The sequence below is a fragment of the Rhinolophus hipposideros genome, assembly GCF_964194185.1.
Source record: "Rhinolophus hipposideros genome assembly, chromosome: 7".
NCBI lineage: Eukaryota > Metazoa > Chordata > Mammalia > Chiroptera > Rhinolophidae > Rhinolophus > Rhinolophus hipposideros.
The window spans coordinates 54,682,604-54,688,603 of record NC_138053.1 but is presented as its reverse complement, the minus strand read 5'-3'; positions in this window follow the sequence as shown (position 1 = coordinate 54,688,603).

Below are 6,000 nucleotides of genomic sequence, written 5' to 3'. Positions count from 1 at the left end.
TATGGTTCAAGCTCTAGAATGAACCTCTTAGCATTTTCTGTTAGTGAAGACCCGTCCTGTCTGTGTGGCACCCTCTAGGAAAAGAAGGTATAACTACAGTCTTTTAATCCCCTGGCAGAGCCTGGAGTCCCTTTTTTATGAGTAAAACATTACCATATATAATGCATGGTACAGTTGACATGTTTGCTTTTTACCGCAGTTGAGTTTTTTTAATTATTAAATATTTTAAATAAAAGAAAATAACAGACTCCCATAACATTTTGCCATATTTGCCTTAGATCTCTTTTTAAAAATAATTAAATAAAACATTAGAAATGCAGCTAAAGCCCCACTCCAATCCTTCTCTGTTGCTTTGTCTCTCTTTCCCTCACAAGAGGAAACTACGACTAGGTAGTTAGAATCATTCCCAGGTGTTTGTTCATATGTGTATTACATATGTCTAAATCTAGAAACAATATATGCCATCATCTTATGCTTCAACTTTTGCACAAATGATATACCATACATATCATTTTTTTTTAAAAGTCTCTATGAATATGTGTTTATTTTTCTTGGTTCAATGCTTAGGAATGGAATTACTGGGTCACATAATAAGCTCATTCTTAACTTTGTAAGAAATTTGCTGAACAGTTTTTCAAAGTGGTGGTATCATATTGTACATTCCTTCCAGCAGGGCATGAACGTCCCTATTTCTCTACAGTTTTGTCAACATTTGATTTGGTCAGTCCTTTTATTTTAGCCATTTTAGGGGGTGTGCAGAGGTATTTCATTGTTGTTTAATTTATATTTGTCTGATGACTAATAATATTGAGCATCTTTGCCTCTACTTATTGACCATTCCTATGTCTATTTTTGTGTGTGTGTGTGAAATGTCAGTTCAAATCTTTTGCCCATTTTAAAATTAGGGATTTTCAACAAACAACAAATGCTGGCGTGGATGTGGAGAAAAGGGAACGCTAGTGTACTGTTGGTGGGATTGCAGATTAGTGCAGCCACTATGGAAAACAGTATGGAGGTATCTCAGGAATCTGAAAATGGAACTACCCTATGATCCAGTAATTCCACTCCTAGGCATCTACCCGGAGAAATCCAAAACTCCAATTCAAAAATCTGTATGCACTCCTATGTTTATTGCAGCACTTTACACAATAGCCAAGATATGGAAACAACCGAAATGCCCATCGGTAGATGACTGCATTAAGAAGCTGTGGTACATTTATACAATGGAGTATTACGCAGCCATAAAGAAGAAAGAAATCTTATCATTTGCAGCAACATGGATGGATCTAGAGAACATTATGTTAAGTGAAATAAGTCAGAAAGAGAAAGACAAGTACCATATGATCTCACTTATATATGGAATCTAAAGAAAAGACTATGTGAATGAACTAATCAGAAACAGTTTTGGGGACTCAAAGAAAAAACCGAGAGTTGTTAGATGGGTGTGCGGGGGGAGGGTTGGGAATAAGGGGAAAGGTGAAGGGATTTGGAAGCAGCTGGTAACCACAAGATGGCCTCAGGGTTTTTTTGAAAATTAATTTGGGGAAGGTATTCAATAATGTTGTAAAGATTTTGTTGGGTATCCGATGGACATGCGTCCTATTTGGGAGACCACCTCAGGGATACTGTGGATACCTGATCATGGCATTGTACATCAGAAGCTAAACATTAATGAATGCCAACTATAATTTTATATATATAATGTGATGGTTCAGTGTGAGGTCGGAGGGATAGTGGATGGGGGGAGGGGGTTCACAGTGTGAGGGATATAAATGATGAACGTCTAAGTATTACCTTGTCTTGTACACCTGAAACTAATAAATAAATAAATAAATAAATAAAATTAGGGATTTTTTCTGTTTCATTATTGAGTTGTGCAAGTCCTTTATATACTCTGGATCTTGTTCTTTGTCAAGCCATACATATCATTTTGCAACTTGCTTTTTTCTCAACAATATTTAAGTTTTATACACTTAGCTCCCAATTCATTTGTTATAATTGCTTCAGGATATTCCACCATATAAGAAAACTATACTTTATTCAGTCATTCCCCTACTGAGGTTTTTTTTCTATACAAACATTGCTCCACTGAATAACCATGCACTTGTCACCTTACACACATGTGCATGAGCTTTTCTAGAGTAGATGTACAAAATGGATGCTATCCTGTAGGAGATAAACATCTTCAAATGTATCAAGTATTGCCAAAGTTGCTATCTTACATGATCTTAATAATTTATACTCTCACCTGCAATATTAATAATAATAATTATTATATTTCCTTATATCCTTGCTAACATTTAATGTTATCAGGGTAATTAATTTTCTAAATCTGGTGGGTGTGAAATAATTTCTGTGGTTTTAATTTGCATTTCCCTGACTACTGCTGAAGTTAAGGATTCTTTATATATTTTTAGTAACTTTCGGGAGTTTTTTTCTTCTGTGAATTGCCTAATCACATAATTTGCCCATTTTCCCAGCAGGTTGTCATTTTAAAAATTGATTTACAAGAGTTCATCACATATTCTGAATACTTATTCTAGAATAGGTACATACTTAACAAATATCTTCTCCCATTCTGTGGTTCATCATTTAATTTTGTTTATGGTGCCTTTTATCATATAGTTGTCTTAAATATAATATAGGCAAAATGGTCAAACTTTAACATTATGATTAGCGTTTTTCATCTTGATTGTAATGTTTTCCCTAATCCCAAATTCCTAAAAATCATTCTTATTCTGAAAGCAGCTGAGTTTTAAAATCCTGCTTATTTATAGTTACAATTCTTAGGTAGGAGTAGTCCATAACATGAAAGGTTTGGGCTAGAAAAGGAGGAAAGAATAATCACATTCTCTTGACTCAAGCCCCCACTAGCGCCTCATAATGTGTGTTATATTGCATAGCCCACACTGGTTCTTAGAATTCCATCCAAGTCTCTTTGAATTATATTCTTAGATTCAAGGTTATTAGAAAAAATGTGAGACAGAAAAAATAACAAGCAATTTCCACGAGACAGTCTATACTGGGTACACACCACAAATTCTGACAAGGATCAAGGACCTGCAGAACTCCAGAAAGAGACTCCTTAACAAACACTACCAAGTCCACTAAGGCTTGGTTCCAGCAGCAGAATCAGTGGAAAGAAACCTAGTTCTAGACTCAGTTTTACCATACTGCTAGGTATACTCCTTTGAAGCAAGGGACATAATTTCTCTGAGTTAAATTTCATCTATATGCAGGCAGGTTACCCTGTTTACATCAAAGGGTTGTTAAGAAAATGGAAGGAGATAGTGTTTAAAACTTCTTTCTGATTTGTGGCCTCAACTTCCTCAGGATGATTAGATTCTCAACAGTGAAGATAAAATGCCACTAAGGCAAGATATTTCCTGATCCAGTTCTGCTGGAAGCACCATTCAGAGAACAATAGTGTTATTTCAGAGTCCTCAATTATATCACAACTTCCCTCATCTGAACAGCTGGGAAAAAGAAAGCACTGCTTAGGTGTTCATTGACCAGAGATACTTGGTAACCATATTCTGTGAATCCTAGAGAGACCCATGTAAGCAGATGTCTTCTAAACACCCCTTGTGGGAAAAGAACCCATTCTTAAGAGTGAGAGGAGTGAGAGGAGTGAGAGGAAATGGGACTTCATCAGGGAAACTGAACAGGCCTACTAAAGGGTAAAGTACTAGTCTTTTAATTCATAAACTCTTAATACTTTGGAAAGTAGGAAGTTCTCTGCAGATATTAGTCATGTATAATGATTTCAGGACACAATAGGATGGAGAGATCACATCTTCAGATGGCAGCTTCCACAAGCTAACCTCACTAATTCCATCATCCCTCCAAGAGATCTATAGTGACACAGCCTTGCCCAGACTAGAGAAGACTGTACTACATTAGACGCTGATCCTAAAATAAAACTCAGCAACAAGAACATTGGAAATCAGCCTTGGTTTGACTGTCTTCAGTCTGAGCTGCTACTGTAAAAGATTTGTATTCTTTTATCTGGCCATGAAGAGACATTAGATTTAGGTATTTGGATTTTATTAAATTCGAGAACACTGGAGATATATATATATATATATATATATATATATATATATATATATATATATGTATGTATATATATTTTTTGTTTAAGTGTAACCAAGGCAAGACTTTATTATATCACTCAGAATGGGAATTTTATATACCTAAAAAAGATACTCGGCAGCTCTGTTTCTTGTTTAGCTATTTTGCAATGAACATGATTTTCTGATTATGCTTATCAGCCTCTAATTTTGTGAGGGTGATGATATTTGTCTTTCTGATTTCTTTATGTGTAAAACAGCTTTAAAGGGCACCACAGGGCAATTGAAGAAGAGACTGGGTTTAAAATCTAACAAGGATTCTCTGAGTATAGTCTCCCTTCCTTAAATCCCTTTCTCCCAATTTAGGGTCAATCATTCTTTCTAGGTAAAGATGTGTTTTTCTCTCTGACTTGTCTAGAATGTAAACTATATGATGGTTGTCAGAATCTTCTCTTTACTGAGGAAAGGAATGATTCCTCTTTTTTTATATACCACAGCCTGAGGGATTCTATTGAATGTAGGGTGAAAAAAGCAACGTCCTGAGGGTGTTTAAAATAAGATTTTTCATCCTAAATTCTCCAGTCACATTTTCTCCATTGCTCCAACTGTACTATTTTGGTTCATTTCCCTCCACCCCCATAATCTAGACCACACATGAGGCTTTAGCCAGAGCACTGAAGATGGAGGTAGAAGACGTGGGTTCAAGTCTTTGCTCTTCTACTTACTTGTTTGGCCACAGACAAATTTATAGCTGTGAGGTGGGAAGTTCTCCTGATCCCACCTACTTCCCTGGACTCTTGCAATGGTGAAAGGAGATGCAATGATCAAATGCATGCAGTGTGTAGAGCACCACACACATAAGGGATTGCGAGAGAAGCAGGATATCCGAGAGTAAGGCTCATGGAGCCTGCAGCCAGAAGCCTGGGTTTGAACCCCAGCTCTGCTACTAACCAACTGTGTGATCTGAGGTAAGTTACACAACTGCTCTGTCTTAGTTTCCTCACCTGTGCGAAGGAGACGCTTATCCTGATAGTACCCACATCACAGGGTTGCTATGAGAACTGAGTTCACGCCAGGGAAGTACTTGGACCAGTGCCTGGATGGTCAGTGCTTGGTGAAGGTAGCATTCTGTAGCCTGCCTCTTCCTTTGTCCTGATTAGTAAATCAATCAGCAAACCTTACCAGTTCTCTCAAAGATGATTCCTTCTTCCCTGTCTCACTACCCACAGATCAGACCCCTACTGTCCCACTCACTCTTGGGCAAGGATGCTGCTGGGCTCTCTGATCTCTGATCTCTTCTAGTTCCTCCAGATTTGGTACCCGGCACCAAATTAATTCTCTCAAAACATCACTTTGAGCCAGTCACTTACATGCTTCAAATTCTCAGTGACTCTCAGAAACTTACAGAATAATTTTAACACTTTAGACTACAATTTAAGGCATTTGATGAATAACGCCCACCGTACCTTTCTGTCTATCTCAGCACTATCAGACACAAGCCCTCCACTCTAGCAAAACAGTTTTCGCTCATTCTGGAATACAGCTTGTGGTTTCGGGCCTCTGTGTTTTCATTCTTCCTTCCCTCCTGGTTGGAACATCCTCCCTTCTTGGCCAACTAGGGAGAGGCAGTGTGCCTGGGGGTTAAGAGCTCCAGCTTGGATGCCTAACAGGCCTCCATTTATCTCCTGGCTCCACACCCTCCCAGCCAGGTGACCTTGGGCAACTTTTATTCTATTCTATGTGTTTAGCAAGGGCATTTTTACTATAGTTACAGGAAAATCCACTGTAAAATGACAGTCGATTGGGGGAGTGTTAATTACTTTTTAGTTAATTGATGTTTTATTATTAATATAATATGTAGACCAGAAATCAAAATAAAAAAAAAATAACATTTTTCTTCTCTCTCTTGTCCCAATACATTGTATGT